At 36.7% G+C, this 17554-nt stretch overlaps 1 pseudogene; it reads left to right on the top strand.

The window, feature by feature from the left end:
• The first annotated feature begins 16347 nt into the window (after positions 1 to 16347).
• LOC112925661 (small ribosomal subunit protein uS5 pseudogene) lies at positions 16348 to 17273 on the top strand (annotated as a pseudogene).
• Positions 17274 to 17554: the final 281 nt, after the last annotated feature.

Below are 17554 nucleotides of genomic sequence, written 5' to 3'. Positions count from 1 at the left end.
ACTCTCTTTCACCATACACAAAGATAAACTCAAAATCGATGAAAGATCTAAATGTGAGACAAGATTCCATCAAAATCCTAGAGGAGAACACAGCCAACACCCTTTTTGAACTCGGCCACAGTAATTTCTTGCAAGATACATCCACAAATGCAAGAGATAGTTCAAAAATGAACTATTGGGACTTCATCAAGATGAGAAGCTTTTGCACAGCAAAGGATACAGTCAACAAAACTAAAAGACAACCTACAGAATGGGAGAAGATATTTGCAAATGACGTATCAGATAAGGGCTAGTTTCCAAGATCTATAAAGAACTTCTTAAACTCAACACCAAAGAAACAAACAATCCAATCATGAAATGGGCAAAAGACATGAACAGAAATCTCACAGAGGAAGACATAGACATGGCCAACATGCACATGAGAAAATGCTCTGCATCACTGGCCATCAGGGAAATACAAATCGAAACCACAATGAGATACCACCTCACACCAGTGAGAATGGGGAAAATTAACAAAGCAGGAAACCACAAATTTAGAGAGGATGTGGAGAAAGGAAAACCTTCCTGCACTGTTGATGAGAATGTGAACTGGTGCAGCCACTCTGGAAAACTGTGTGGAGGTTCCTCAAACAGTTAAAAAAAGATCTGCCCTACGTCCCAGCAATTGCACTGTTGGGGATTTACCCCAAAGATTCAGATGCAATGAAATGCCGGGACACCTGCACCCCAATGTTTATAGCAGCAATGTCGACAATAGCCAAACTGTGGAAGGAGCCTTGGGGTCCATCGAAAGATGAATGGATAAAGAAGATGTGGTTTATGTATACAATAGAATATTACTCAGCCATTAGAAATGACAAATACCCACCATTTGCTTCGACGTGGATGGAACTGGAGGGTATTATGCTGAGTGACATAAGTCAATCGGAGAAGGACACACATTATATGGTCTCATTCATTTGAGGAATATAAAAAATAGTGAATGTGAATAAAGGGAAAAGCAGAAAAAATAAGTGGGAAATATCAGAAAGGGAGACAGAACACGAGAGACTCCTAACTCTGGGAAATGAACTAGGGGTGGTGGAAGGGGAGGTGGGTGATTGGTGGGGGTGACTGGGTGATGGACACTGAGGTGGGCACTTGACGGGATGAGCACTGGTGTTATTCTATATGCTGAAAAATTGAACACCAATAGAAATAAATTTATTTAAAAAATGTTTCAGTCAACTACATTTAAAAAAGAATTAAAAGTGAAAAAAGTGAAAAAATGTTTCTCCAAATCCCCATTGCATCTTTTTAGCCTTGCTTTGTGTCTTGGAAGTCTAACCTGAATTATAGGCCATTAGAGAACATCCTCATCTTCTGGTTTCATTTTGGGCTAGGACAAAAAAGAGGATAAGGGGACCAATTGCATAAAGATTGGAGTCACTAAGTGAGATTGGGGTAGTTCCATATAATCCCTCCTGTTGGAAGTCACCATGGACTATTTGTATCTGTAAAGAGACCACAGAGCTACTTCATCTCAAGGTTGCTGTCATCATTCATCTCTCCTGGTCTATTTGGATCTCTCCTTACTCTTTTCTTAGCTCTGGAGTTTTGCCTTATCCTTTTGTGGTATTCCTACATACTGCTCATAACTTGAAAAATATTCGTTTTCTCAATCTCTCTTCAAATTGTCCAAATTGTGTGAGTTGACTAGTTTTATTCCAAGGAAATGATTGAGATACACACACACACATGCACACACACACACACACACACACACACATAACTTTGGCTTGATTAAAGAACATGATCTTCCCAGAGAAACCTGGATTGCTTTTAGATTTAATGTATAGCAGTAACAGAGATATTTCTTGACTGGTATCTCTAAGCAACTTTTCAAGGCCCAAATTCTTACCTTCCCTGGAGTTTCTCCTCTTCCCAGTGTATCATTTTGATTCCCTGGAATAACCCTAAGTTTCCAGCATACTGAAAAAAAAAAACATATTTTCTTTTTGGAGGTAGTGTGAGCAAAAGACCTCAGTGAAACAGATTTCATTAGAATATACTTTTTTCTTATCAAAAAGATAAAGATAAATCTTACAATTTATCAAAATTGTATTATTCATCTATGTTCTGATTAGATAAGTGGGGTTAATCTTGGTTGTCATAACTGGTTACACACTAGTACAAGCTCTGATTCTACTTTTTTCTTCAAAGCAATTTTATAATTGAATCCTGTGGGGTTTTTTTTATATGTTTATGGAATGCAACATGGTAGCAAAAGAATGCTGGATTTTACACATAAAGTCTATCAGAGCCCTATCTCTAAAAATTGGTAAGAGTAATCCCTGCCATATATATCATGATATGAATATGCTACTTAAACTTCATAGTTTCATAGTTTCATAAACATCCAGGTGTTTGTGATGCTGCTACTGCAGGTGCTAATGATGTTAAAGGAAGCTTCCCCACTATGTTTCCATTTTAGGTTTTAAGTTCTATGTGGGTAGATAACAACTAGCAATAATAGGATCAGTACTCTGTTGTCATTTTAAATACTTTATACATTTTCATATTAAATGAAAAAAAGCACTAGACGAAGTTCAATTGTTTTTTACAAGACCAAAAGTACTGTAATACTAGTTCTAAACTGATTACAAAGAAAAATAAATTGTTGTATATCTTAATTCAAAGAGAGATGATCTGCATATTGGATGTAATTACTTTTATGTCTTTAGTCCCAATTTTTAGATTTTTTCCCCAAAATGTCAATAGAATATCTTTCCCTAGAAATGAATGGATGAGAATTTGCTTTGGGGCACAATTTGTAGAAAAAATGCAAATAAGATACTATTTGGAAGTTGATTTCTAATGCCAGGACAAATAAACATGGTGAAATGTCCCTTTCCTTTAGGTTATCATAACCCTAGAGACGGACATGGTTACTGGAATGGCCCAACAGTTACTATGGAAGGATGTCTTTTCTTCTTGTCATTTTTTAAAATTCAGTTTGTCCTTTATTTCCTTGTAGATGCCTATAGAAGCAGACCAGTGGATGGACAGTTCAAGAAGACAACAGATGTAAAATATCAGAAGATTGTAGAAATGAACATCTAACTCTGCTTTAATGTCATTATCATATTCAAGACAAACATACATCATTACTTTGTGTAAATTAACTGTTTTGCTCATTTTAGATCTCATGTAAATAAATAGTTTTATTATTATTTTAATAGAAGAAATATTAATGTTGAACCTAAGGTATTTTCCACAAAAAATAGCTCAAGTGTTTCAGAGATATTATGCACCTTTATGTAGTTATATACTTGTCTGGACATGAGATAGATTATTAAGACCAAAAGTAAATATAGAGCCAAGATTATGTTGATTGATAATCAGAGGCAGCACTGATTATTACAGGTAGGTAGAAATTTGAAGGCAATGTGATTGTTTAAAGAAAATTGAGAGTTTCAACGGACTTTATGTTGGTGAAGTGTTACTTTTTATAACTGCAAAATTTTGTGTAAAATAAATAAGAAAACTACAATTAGAAGTGTACTTTTCCAAGATCTAGGGATGCTAGAAGGAGAAGAAAAAAATGTGTGAAAGACAAGAAAATGCACTGAGTGTGCAGGTGGCAGAAACATTCTCAAGGATTTCTGCCAGGGAGTCAAGAGAGACAAAGCTCTGAAATAGTAAGATTGCATTTCCTTCAAATCTGCATATTCTGCAGCCCTTAAGCCATTACCTGCAGCTGAGGAGCTCCAATAAAAGTGATTTAAAAACTCATTCTGGCTGCCTCCATATGCCAGCCCCCTAAGGTTGCCACTACACATTAAGAGAACTGAAACCATAAAGCTCAAATTAAATAATGTACCTGATTCAGCTCTTCTATAGGCAGCCTTTTCTGTCTGTAACTGATGAAGTGTTGTTAACTGTTGGAATTGTTTTACTATGTCCAACTAATTTTTGAACATTTTTAAAGATTTTATTTATTTATTTATTTATTTATTTATTTATTTATTTGAGAGAGAGAGAGCGCACGCACAAGGAGGGGAATCAGCATGCAGATCAGGGAGCCATATGTGGGACTCGATTCAAGACCCTGGGATCATGTCCTGAGCAGAAGGCAGATGCCCAGCTGACTGAGCCACACAGAAACTGCTATTTCTTTTTTCATTTTCCTTGATTTACTTTGGTTTCTGCTTTAAATTTATATATTTATTTTCCTATATGGTTGTCCTTTTCTTCAACACTTAGACATCCTACTGAAATAATGCTGAAATCTGGATTCACTGGATTCTATTTTAGCATTCCACCCAATGAACATTCTGTTAAAAAAAAATAAAAGATGACCATGGTAACAGTGACCATTTGCCTTGGAAGAAGGAAAGGTGCTTTGCATAACCTTATATTTTAATTTTATTTTTATTGAGGTATAATTGGCATACCACATTATATTAGTGTCAAGTATATAGCATAGTGAATTGATATTTGTATATACTGTGAAATAATCACCAAAATAAATCTAGTTAATATCTATCACCATACATAGTAATGTAGTTATTTTTCTTATGATGAGATTTTAAGATTTATTCTGTTAGCAATTTTCAAATATGAAGAATGGTATTATTAACTATAGTCACCATATTGCAGATTACATCCCTATGACATTTATTGTAAAACTAGGAGTTCATAACTTTTGATTCTTTTCACCTATTTTATCCACCTCCATCACCCACCTCTGGCAACCACCGATCTGTTCTCTGTATCTCAGAGTTTAAGTTAGTTTGTTTGTTTTTTAGATTCTAAGTATAAGTGAGATCATATGATATTTGTCTCTCTGATTTTTTTCACTTTAATTAATACCCTCAAAGCTCATCCATATTGCTGCAAATGGCAAGGTTTCATTCTTTTTTATGTCTGAATAATACTTCATTGTAAATATATACCACATTTTCTTTATTCATTCAACCATTCATGGACATTTAGGTTGTTTCCATATTTTGGCTATTGTAAATAATGCTGCAATGAATATGGGGGTGAATATATTTTTTGAGTTAGTGTTTTCATTTTCTTTAGATAGATACCCAAAAGTGGAACTGTTGAATCGTATGGCAGTTCTATTTTTAATTTTCTGAAGAACTTCCATACCATTTTCCATAGTGGCTGCATCAATTTAAATTTTCCCCAACAGTACACAAAAATTCCCTTTTTTCCCACATCCTAGCCAGTATTTTTTGCTTCTTTTCTTTTTGATAATAGCCATTCTAACAGATGTGAGGTGATATCTCATTGTGGTTTCAACATTTCGCTAATAATTAATAATGTTATGCATTTTTTCATGAACCTGTTTTCTATCGCTTTGCTTCCTTTGGGAGAAAAAAAAAGTATCTAATCAAATCATCCGCCCATTTTTAAAGCAGATTGAGGGGTCTTTTGGGGAATTGAGTTGCATGAATCTTTATATATTTTGAATATTAACTCCTTATAAGATACATTATTTGCACTTTTTCCCATTCAGTAAGTTGCCTTCTCATTTTTTTGATGGTTTCTTTTGATGGGTAGAAGCTCTTGAGGTTGTTGTAGTCCCACTCGTTTATCATGGTAGGATAATGTCAAGGAGCTTACTGCCAATGTTTTCTTCGAGGAATTTTATGGATTCAGGTTTTATATTCAAATCTTTAATCCATTTTGAGTTCATTTTTGTGTGTGATGCAAGACAGTGCTCCACTTTCATTCTTTTGCATGTTGGTATCCAATTTTCCCAATACCATTTATTGAAGAGATTTTTTTTTCCATTGGGTATACTTTCCTGCTTTGTTGAAGATTAATTGAACATTTAGTTGTGGGTTTGTTTCTAGGTCTTGTATTTTGTTCCATTGATCTGTGTGTCTGTGTTTATGTCACTGCCATACTGCTTTGATTACCATAGTTTCGTAATACAGTTTCAAATCAAGGAGCATGATTCCTCCAGCTTTGTTTTTCTTTCTCAAAATTGCTTTGGTTATTCACTGCCTTTTTTGGTTTCACATAAATTTTAGGAGTGTTTGTTCTATTTCTGCAAAAAATGCCACTGTAATTTTGGTAGGCTTTACATTGACTCTTAGATGACTTTGGGTAGTATTTCAACAATATTAATTCTTCAAGAAGGATTCATATTAATTCCTTTTTGAATGTTTTGTAGAATTCACCAGTGAAGTCATCTGGTCCTGGACTTTGTTGGAAGGTTTATAGATAATTTCATAACTACTCAGAATCTAATGCCAGTAAAAAGAGACTAATTCTGGGAGTCGGTATTTATTTTTCTTTATAAAATATTTAAATAGGTCATTTATATGCATAAAACTAAAAATTATACTTGTATTGCACAACATGTCATGGTGTTTTTCACCAATCCATTATCATTAGAGAATTAATTAACTGGGGTTGGTGAGGAGGGAACTTGTCAAGTCATAACTTGTAATTATTTGTTTACATCTCTGACTTCTCACCTTGAGTTCTAGAAGATCAGAGATATCACTTATTCATTTTCATATTCTCACACTACCTGTTCTGTCAAAGGCATTCACTTAATACATCCTGGATGAATAAGTGAGTTGTTCTGGTACAATATTCATTTTTGTAAAATTGGTTTTATATCACACAGAGTTTCACATTCTGTGTTTGCCCATGCTTCTTCATACTTCCCATGAGACTGGTCAGGTCTTTGTATCTTGGTTGATATTAATCTGATATGTATAGAGATGTTTCTGGGGGTTTTTTGATCCATAATTGCTTACATTTCAGCTTTTGCAATGTATCACAAACACATACTAACTACAATTCTTAAATCTAGATATTTTTGGTTTCTGTTGGCTACTGCACAAATCCATATAATAAGGAAAGCCAGCTTCACAGTTTTCTTCCAATATGAATTTTCTCTGCCATTTTCCTTTAAAAAATGTCTTTGTGATGGGATTCAAATCTATAATTTCCCATGATTTTAGGTAGAAAAAAAAGATTCTTTTGTTTGAGTGGTCCCTAAAGGTCCTCTTATTTAAAAAATGATTCAAGTAGCAGAGAAATCAACAAATTAGCTCTACATTAAAATTCATCTTGTGTCTCTTAAATGATCCTCGATGCAGGTGCCAAGTTGAGATATCTTTGATGGTTTGTTTCTCTATGGCTCTGGACACAAGAGCAAAGGATGGTACAGTGAAGGCAAATCCAAGCCCTTGGGTTTTCTTCTTTCTCCTCAGTATTCCTCTTTGGCAATTTGACAGTTCATCTGTGCTAATCAAATTCATCAGTGGTTGACATGTGGCAAGTAGGTAATAGTTATATTTAGTGCAATTCTTATGAAACTGTATGGTATTATTTTAATAAGTGAATTAGCAAAACTTTTGCAGTTCTTACCTTTTATTATTTAAAGCAGCACTCATCTTGATTGTTCATGCTGATCTCAGGAGACATATCATTTAGAATTCAAGCATATTATTACAAAAGATGTCATACAAAAATCACACAATTTCTTACTTTTCAAATCCAGTTAAGAAGGGCTTATTAAAATCCATAATATTTTATGTTTCTATTTTTCTGTTTAATGCACAACAGATACCTAATTCTTTCCTAAATATTGAATTAATATTCTTCTGTGGATACTACCTTGCCTATCTATAATTCCAAGGTATATTTATATTGTATATTTATAACTAAAGTACTTAAATTCTTCTCTATGAGTAGTATTTAGATTTTTCTGAACATTTAACATAACAACAGACAGGGATGTAAATGAGAAAAATATGTTTCCTCCATTTAAGATGAACTTTGATAAAGATAAAAAAGCCCTCGTGTGGTTAAGCATTGTTAATAATGAACTTCAATGCTCTTACAAACATATAAATAAGTCTAACTTTTTGAGATGCAGGCCACTGAAGGCTGGTAGAATATTATTGTTGTTCAAATTATATGAAAAGAAAATATGGGGACATAGAATAAAGATTTGGATCATATACATACTCAGAATGTTATCTCTTGGCTTTTTATCCAAGAGTGTGTTTAGGCATAAAATTTCATTGATCTATATGTTATTTTTTTAAAATATATTATTTATTTATCAGAGAGAGAGAGCGAGAGCGAGAGCGAGAGAGAGAGAGAGGCAGAGACACAGGCAGAGGGAGAAGCAGGCTCCATGCAGGGAGCCTGACATGGGACTGGATCCCGGGACTCTAGGATCAGGCACTGGGCTGAAGCCTGCGCTAAACCGCTGAGCCCCCTAGGCTGCCCTGATCTATATGTTCTTTGATTAATAATCACTTCCAGGAAACCATTGCAAAAAGCAGTATATACAATGTAGTCTATCTTCAATTTTTAAATTAAAACTCGGAATTTATGGCATAACTAACACTTTGATATAAAAGGAACTCAAAAAAATGATTCTGGACCATCTGTATAGATGTAGAGGGGATTTTCTGCTTTTTTTTTTTTGGCTGTTTCCCAACTCTTCACTGTGCAATGTACTAATTTACACAGTATCCCACTTTCTATTCAGAATAAAAGGCTAGAAAGTCCTTTTATTGTCCTATGGCAGCCAGGTTCTGGGTATATACTCTAGACTGAGATAAATGTATGCTAACATCCCAAAATATGAATGTAAATTGAATAAAACAAGATTTAAATGATGGTTGCAATTAATTGAGAAAAACTGCTGCAATGTCCACTAGTAGTAGCAATTTTTAGAGAAGATGGAGGCCTACAAATATTGGTGGCTCTGTCTTGACCAGATAGTTCTACCTAAAAGATTATTATTTTGTTCTTTGTTTCTTATATCTCCAAACTTCATTTGGTTCCTTCTAGTCTTAGAAGTCTGTTTTTCTAGCTAATACAATAGTATCCAATATAACCTTCCAATGAATTTCTTTTTTTTTAAGATAGCTAGAGACTATAAGAATGATGACAGACCCTATGTAATGCTATTCAATGTCCCTGCACTATTGATATTTAAAAGAATAAGATCACATTTTCTGGAGATTGCAGGAACTCATTGTGCTTATTTTAATACTTTAGAGGATATTGGTACATTTGGCATAAAAAGGGGGATTTATAAAATATACCAAACACAATATTATTGTTTACATTTCAAGAATGATCCTTTTTTTAACAAAAGAGAGAGACTGTAGAAAGTGTTTAGTAATGCATAATAAGTGTAGTTTCATCTAGAGGGCATGACCTTTATAAACACATAGGTTTGGGTATTAATTTTTGCCCTAATATTTGCCACCTGTGTGCCCTAAGTAAGTTACTTTTTCTTATCTGTAAAAGGAAAGTTGCAAGAAATGTGAGGATTATGTGGTATATTAAATATACATTGCAACAAGCACAGAGCCTAGAACATAATATTGATTTGAACTCGGGAAGATGGCAGAGTAGGAGGACCCTAAGTTTACTCCATCCCATGTCTATGACTAGACAATATAATATACATATAATTCTACATATAATTCACATCTGAGTAAGTAAACTGGAGAGCAATCTGAAGACTTGCAGAACAAACTACACAACAAATGTAGAGAAGAAACTACATCTGAGAGGCTAAGAAGGGCAGAAATGGTGGTTAGGAGCTGCTCAAGAGGGAGGGAGCCGTAGGCAAGGACAGGGAGAAGAACCATGGTGCTAACACAGGGGAGATGAATCCTCATAATATCTGGCTTTGAAAACCAGAAGGGTTGAATTCCATATTTGTATAGCCAGGAGGAGGTGGAGCCTGGAGTTTTAAAAGTCAGCTGACTCAGCAATAGGCAACCCAGGAGAGCCCATGATAGCTGGGTCCCACCCTTAAAGAGACAACAGCCTACAGAGAGGAAACAGAAGTAACAATTTGCACAATGCCTAGGGTAAATGGGAGGAAGATCTGTTTATTCTGATTTTGAAGTATGTTGGGGGGACTACTCTGGAAACAAAGGAGATGGCAAGTGCCATTTTTCACAGAGCTAGCCTAGTGGATCCCACTAACACCATAAAAAAATAGCCCACAACAGGCAGAGTATCAGTGCAGTTGCTTGAACATAAAGAAAAAGTAATTCAGATAAAACAAGATGCAAGAAACATACATAGGAGACCCCCTTGAAGTGCCATGTCCCCGTAAACAGGGACATTGCCCTGCAGGGCACTATAGAAGCTCTTGTTCATAAAACTACTGCTTTCAAGAACAGAAGACATATCTGACTTTCCTAATAAAGATAAACAGACACAGAATGGTAGACAAAATGGAGAGACAGAGGAATATGTCTGAAATAAAAGAACAGAAAAGGATCAGAGCAGGAGATCTAAGCAAAAGAGAAATAAGTTATATGCCTGATATAGAATTCAAAGTAATGATCCTAAAGATACTCCCTGGACCTCAGAAAAGGGTGTAGGACATCAGTGAGATGCTTGACAAAGAAATAAAATATAACTTATCAGAGATGAGAAACTGAATAGGTGAAATTAAAAATACAATAAATGTCACAAATAGTAAGCTACAGGAATCAAAGGAACATATCAGTGACCTGGAGGATAGAGTAATGGAAAGCAAGAAGGTAAATAGATGAGACAAGCAAATAGTGCATAATGAGAATACACTTAGAGAACTGAGCAACACCATCAAGCATAATAACATTTGCATTGTAGGGATCCCAGAAAAAGAGATAAGGAGGCAGAAAATGTATTTGGAGAAATAATATCTGAAAACTTCCCAAAAATGGGGAGGGAAAATGAGATCAATTTTCAGTAGACATAAAGATCCCAAACAAATTCAACCCAAGGAAGTCCACATCAAGACAAAGATTAATTAGAATGAGGAAAAAAATTATAAGGAAAGAGTTTCAAAAGTTACCAGAGGGGATCCCTGGATGGCTCAGCAGTTGAGCATCTGACTTTGGCTCAGGCTGTGGTCCTGGGATCAAGTCCCACATCGGGCTCCCTGCGTAGAGCCTGCTTCTCTCTCTGCCTGTGTCTCTGCCTCTGTCTCTCTGTGTCTCTCATGAATGAATAAATAAATAAAAAATCTTAAAAAAAAGTTACCAGAGAAAAGAGGACAGTTACATACAAAGGAAATTCTATAAGGCAAAGCTGATATTTTCAGCAGAAACTATTCATACTAGAAGAAAGTGGCATGATTTATTCAAAATGCTGAAAGGGAAAAATCTGCAGCAAAGAATACTCTATCCATCAAGTCTATTATTCAGAATAGAAGGAGAGATAAAGAGTTTCTCAGACAAACAAAATTTAAAAGAATTCATCACCACTAAATCAGCCTCATAAAAAATACTAAGGGAGATTCTGTGAGTGGAAAGCAAATGCCATAAGTAAGAAAAAATAATCACAAAAATGAAAAAAAAAACATAGGTATACCTGCAAAAATCAGTCAAGAAAAGCACAAAACAAAAGGATGTAAAATATGATACCAAATATCTAAAACATAGAGAAGAGAGGAATAAAGAATGAGTTCAAAATTAAGTGACTATCATTTTAATATAAACTGAAATATGCTGAAGATGTTATATATAAACCAAATGGTAACTAGAAATAAATAACCAGTTATAGGTATGCAAAAACTAAAGAGTAAGGAATCCAAGAATATCACTACAGAAAACCAGCAAACCATGAAAGGGAGATAGAGGAGAAAGGATCAGAGAAAAACTACAAAAAAAAACCCTGCAAAACAAATAACAAATGACAATAAATACATATCTATCAATAATTAGTTTGAATATAAATGAACTAAATGCTTCAATCAAAAGACTTAGGGTGACAGAGTAGATCTATATACTGCCTACAAAAGGCTCATTTCAGACTTAAGACATCTGCAGATTTAAAGTGAAGGAATAGAACATTTATCATGTAATTTGATGTCAGAAGAAAGCTGAGGTAGCAACACATATGTTGGACAAAATAGACTGTAAAACAAAGTCTGTGAAAAGAGACAAAAGGACATCATAATAATAATAAAGGGAACAATCCAGTAAAAAATATAACAGATATAAATATTCATGTACCCAAAGTGGAAGCACACAAAACACAAAACAATTAATAACAAACATAAAGGAACTAACTGATAGTAATACAATCATAAGGGACATTAATAGTCAACTTACATTGATCATTCAAACAAAAATCAACAAAGAAACACACAGTACCTAATGGATTTAACAGATGTATTCAGAATATTCAGAACATTTCATCCTAAAACAATAGAATACACATTCTTTTCAAGTGCACATGGAGCATTCTCCAGAATAGATCACATTTTAGATGTCAAAACAAATCTGAATAAATTCAAAAAGATCAAAGCCATACTCTGTATCTTTTTTGACCTCAATACTATGAAACTAGAAATCAACAACAGGAAAAATCTGGAAAGACCACAAATACATGGAGATTAAATAGCAAGCTACTAAACAACGAATGGACCACCCAAGAAATCAAATAAGAAATAAAAAATTATATATAGAGAGGGGCCTCTGGGTGGCTCTGTCAGTTAAGTGGCCTACTCTTAATTTTGGCTCAGATCATGATCTCAGGTTCCTGGGTTCAAGCCCCACATCAAGCTCCACACTCAGCAGGGAGACTGCTTCACAATGCTCTCTCCCTCTGCCCATCCCCTCTAAAAAGTAAATAAATCTTTTAAAAATTATATATATAGAAGTAAAAATGAAAACAGAATGATCTAAAAATCTGTGGGATGCAACTTTAAGGGAGTTTAGGAAGATGGCGGAATGGGAGGACCCTGAGCTCATTTCATCCCACACTTAAACTAGATATCATCCGCATTCAAGTCAGTAAACCAGAACACAATCCAAAAACTGGCAGAACAAACTCATAACTAAATGTAGAGAAGAATCTCCATCTGAAAACTTAGGAAGGTCAGAAAAGCAGAAGGAGCCTGCCTGCAGGAGGGAGAGAACTATGCTTATGGACAAAGCAAAGAAACAGGCCCTCACACCAGGAACTTCACACAGAGAATATTAATCCTCATAAAGTTTATCTAAATATCAGAGGGGCTGAATTCCATGAGTTTGTAAAACCAGTGGGACTTAGAGCCTGGAGTCTTAAAAGTCACCTGAATCAGCACTAGGCAAGACAGAAAGGCCAGTGATAGCTGGTTCCCCACCCTTAAAGAGATAGCAGCCTGCATGGAGAGGCACTGTACAACACTGAGGGTATTGGGAACATATATCTATTTATACTGATTTCAGAGCATGCTGGGGGACCTCCCAGAAAATGATGGAGCTGGAAGGTACCATTTTCCTCTCCCATCCGCAGCATAAGCACAGCACCACCTGCAAGAGGCAGAGCTGTACAGATACTTTGCTACCTAACCCCTAGACGATGTACCACATCCACAACTTCTGAAATCTTGCCCTCTTCTAGCCTGCTAGGCTCAGCCCTGGGATAAGGGCAAATTTGACTAGAGCCACACTCATGCCCTGCTTGGCCACCTGTCGCACAGACACCACCTTCTGCCACATCTGGCCATCACGCCCCACATACCCCTGTAACACCCTGAGCCATCACCACTGCATGATACACCCTGCTGTTGGCCAAGCCCATCTGCATACTCCAAGCCATCATTGCATGCCATGTGGAGCCTTGCACCCCTTGGCACCCCAGTGCATAGCCTCCAGCCACCATAGAATTTCAGGGGGTCCAGCATAGGACTAGTGGTCTGGGGTAAATTTTTCTCACACCACTGCCCATTCCCAAGTTCCCAGGTGGTCATACCCCTCTGAAGCTGACCTTCTTGGGCCCCACTAAAACTATAGAAAGCAAGCAGAGCCCACAACAGGCAAGGTCGGTGCAGATGGCTGCAGTGAAAGGAAAAGTGATTCAGACACAGCACCAGAGTATAAGCAGTATACATAGGATACTGTTCTGAAGGGCTGGGTTGTGGTGAACTGGGAACACTACACTAGGGGCACACCAGGACCTCTTCCTTATAGAGTAACTTTCTTTCTTTCTTTCTTTCTTTCTTTCTTTCTTTCTTTCTTTCTTTCTTTCTTTCTTTCTTTCTTTCTCTTTCTTTCTTTCTTTCTTTCTTTTCTTTCTTTCTTTTTTCTTCTTTCTTTCTTCTTTCTTTCTCTTTTTCTTTCTTTTCTTCTTCTTCTTCTTCTTCTTCTTCTTCTTCTTCTTCTTCTTCTTCTTCTTCTTCTTCTTCTTCCTTCTTCTTCTTCTTCTCCTTCTTCCTCTCTCTGTCTCTCTCTCTCTTTTTAAGTGAGTGCTATACCTGATGTGGGTCTCAAAATCAAGAGTTACATGCTCTTCTGTCTGCCAGCCAGGCATCCTGTTTTTTTCAAGTTTTTATATTAAAGTCACTACTTTCAAGAGCAGAAGATATAGCTGATTTTCTTAACACAGAGACACAGATACAGAGAGCATACAAAATTAGGGAAAAAAAGAAATTTATCGTGAATGAAAGAATAAGACAAAACCATGGCCAGAGAACAAAGCAAAACAGATATAAGCAAGATACCTGATAAAGAATTTAAAACAGGGATCCCTGGGTGGCGCAGCGGTTTGGCGCCAGCCTTTGGCCCAGGGCGCGATCCTGGAGACCCGGGATCGAATCCCACATCAGGTTCCCAGTGCATGGAGCCTGCCTTCTCCCTCTGCCTGAGTCTCTGCCTCTCTCTCTCTCTCTCTGTGACTATCATAAATAAATAAAAAAAAATTTTAAAAAAAAGAATTTAAAACAATTATCATAAGGATACTCATTGGATTTGGAAAGAGTGTGGAAGACATTAATAAGACCCTTAACACAGAGAAAAGAAACAACATAGCAGAGATAAAAAGCACAATAATTGAAATGAGAAACACATTAGATGGAATAAAAAGCAGGATGGAAGAAGCAGAGGAACGAATTAGTGACATAAAATACAGGGTTATGAAAAGTAATCAAGTTGAACAAAAGAGAAAAAATAATTATTCAAAATGGGAATAGACTTAAGGAACTCGGTGACTCCAACAATATAATAATATTTGTATTGTATGTGTCCAAGAAGAGAAAATGGAGCAGAAAAAAATATTTTAAGTAATAATAGCTGCAAACATCCCTAATTTGGGGAAGGAAACAGATATATAGATCCAGTAGGCACAGAGAATTCCCATCAAAATCAATAAAAGGATTTGCATTTCCCTGTTACTAAGGGATGTTGAGCATTTTTTCATGTGTCTGTTGGCCATTGGTATGTCTTCTTTGGAGAAATGTCTTTTCATGTCTTCTGCCATTTTTTTGACTGGATTATTTGTTTCTTGGGTGTTAAGTTTGATAAATTCTTTATAGATATTAGATACTAGTCCCTTTTCTGATATGTCATTTGCAAATATCTTCTATTATGTAGGTTATCTTTTAGTTTTGTCAACTGTTTCCTTTGCTGTGCAAAAGCTTTTTATCTTGATGAAGTCTCAATAATTTATTTTTACCTTTGTTTCCCTTGCCTTTGGAGATGTGTGTAGCAAGAAATTGCTGTGGCAGAGGTCAAGAGGTTGCTCCCTGTGTTCTCTAAGGTTTTGATGGATTTGTGTCTCACATTGAGATCTTTCATTCATTTTGAGTTTACTTTTGTGCGTGATACAAAAAAAAGTCCAGTTTCATTCTTCTACATGTGGCTATCCAATTTTCCCAACACCATTTTTTTAAGAGACGTTTTTCCATTGGATCTTCTCCCTTACTTTGTCAAAGATTAGTTGACCATAGAGTTGAGAGTCCATTTCTGGGTTCTCTATTTTGTTCCATTGATCTACGTGCCTTTATGTGCCACTACTATATTGTCTTGATGATTAAAGTTTTCTAATATAGATTGAAGTCTGGCATTGTACTGCCATCTGCTTTGATTTTCTTGTTAAATATTCCTCTGGCTATTCAGGGTCTTTTCTGGTTCCATAAAAATTCTAAGATTATTTCCTTCAGCTCTGTGAAGAATGTCAATGGTATTTTGATAGGGATTTCACTGTATGTGTAGATTGATTTGGGTAACAGAGACATTTTAACAATGTTTATCTTCCAATCCATGAGCATGGAACGTTTGTCCATCTCTTTTTGTTTTTCTCAATTTCATTCATAAGTCCTCTGCAGTTTTTAGAATATACATTTACCTCTTTAATTAGGTTTATTCCTAGGTATCTTATGGATTTTGGTGTAAATGTAAATAGGATTGATTCCTTAATTTCTCTTTCTTCTTTCTTATCAGTGTATAGTAGTGCAACTGACTTATGTGCATTGATTTTATAACCTGCCACATTGTTGAATTCCTGTATGAGTTCTAGAAATTTTGGGGTGGAAGAAGATACCATCTCACAGCAGTCAAAATGGGTAAAATTGCTTCTTCTCCGAGAGAACACCAAATGCCAGATGACGCCGGTGCTGTGGGAGGACCTGGAGGCCCCAGAGGCCCCAGAGGCCCGGGAAAGGGAGGCCACGGCGGCTTTGCGGAGGCTTAGGCAGCAGCATCCGGGGTCCGGGGCGTGGCCGTGTTCGGGGCCGGGGCTAGGGCCGAAGAGCTCACAGAGGCAAGGCGGAGGACAAGGAGTGGATCTCCGTCACCAAGCTGGGCCGCCTAGTCAAGGACATGAAGATCAAGTCCCTGGAGGAGATCTATCTCTTTTCTCTGCCCATCAAGGAATCTGAGATCATTGACTTCTTCTTGGGGGCATCCCTCAAGGATGAGGTCTTGAAAATCATGCCCATGCAAAAGCAGACCCGTACTGGCCAGCTGACCAGGTTCAAGGCATTTGTTGCCATCGGAGATTACAATGGACACATGGGTCTGGCCATCAAGTGCTCCAAGGAGATAGCCACTGCCATCCGTGGGGCCATCATCCTGGCCAAGCTTTCCATTGTCCCTGTGCAACGAGGCTACTGGGGAAACAAAATCGGCAAGCCCCACACTGTCCATGCAAGGTGACTGGTCGTTGTGGTTCTGTGCTGGTGCTTCTCATCCCTGCCCCCAGAGGCACTGGCATTGTCTCAGCCCCTGTGCCGGAGAAGCTATTGATGATGGCTGGTATTGACAACTGCTACACTTCGGCCAGGGGCTACACTGCCACCCTGGGGAACTTTGCCAAGGCTACTTTTGATGCGATCTCCAAGACCTACAGTTATCTCACCCCTGATCTCTGGAAAGAGACTGTGTTCACCAAGTCTCCCTATCAGGAATTCACTGACCATCTTGTAAAGACCCACACCAGAGTCTCCGTGCAGAGGACCCAGGCTCCAGCTGTGGCTACCACATAGGTTTATATAAGAAAAATAAAAGTGAATTAAAGCTTGTTAAAAAAATGGGTAAAATTAACAAGTCAGGAAAACAACAAATATTGACAAGGTTACAGAGAACGGGGAACCTTCTTACACTGTTGGTGGGAATGCAAGTTGGTACAGCATACTCTGGAAAACAGTATGGAAGCTCCTCAAAAAGTTAAAAATAAAGCTATGCTATGACGCAGCAATTGCACAACTAGGTATATACCCTAAAGATACAAATATAGTGATCCAAAGGGGCATTTGCACCCCAATGTTTAGAACAGCAATGTCCACAATAGCCAAACTTGAAAG

This window comes from Vulpes vulpes, chromosome X (assembly GCF_048418805.1).
Source record: "Vulpes vulpes isolate BD-2025 chromosome X, VulVul3, whole genome shotgun sequence".
Lineage (NCBI taxonomy): Eukaryota > Metazoa > Chordata > Mammalia > Carnivora > Canidae > Vulpes > Vulpes vulpes.
This window is presented reverse-complemented; position numbering and strand designations above follow the sequence as displayed.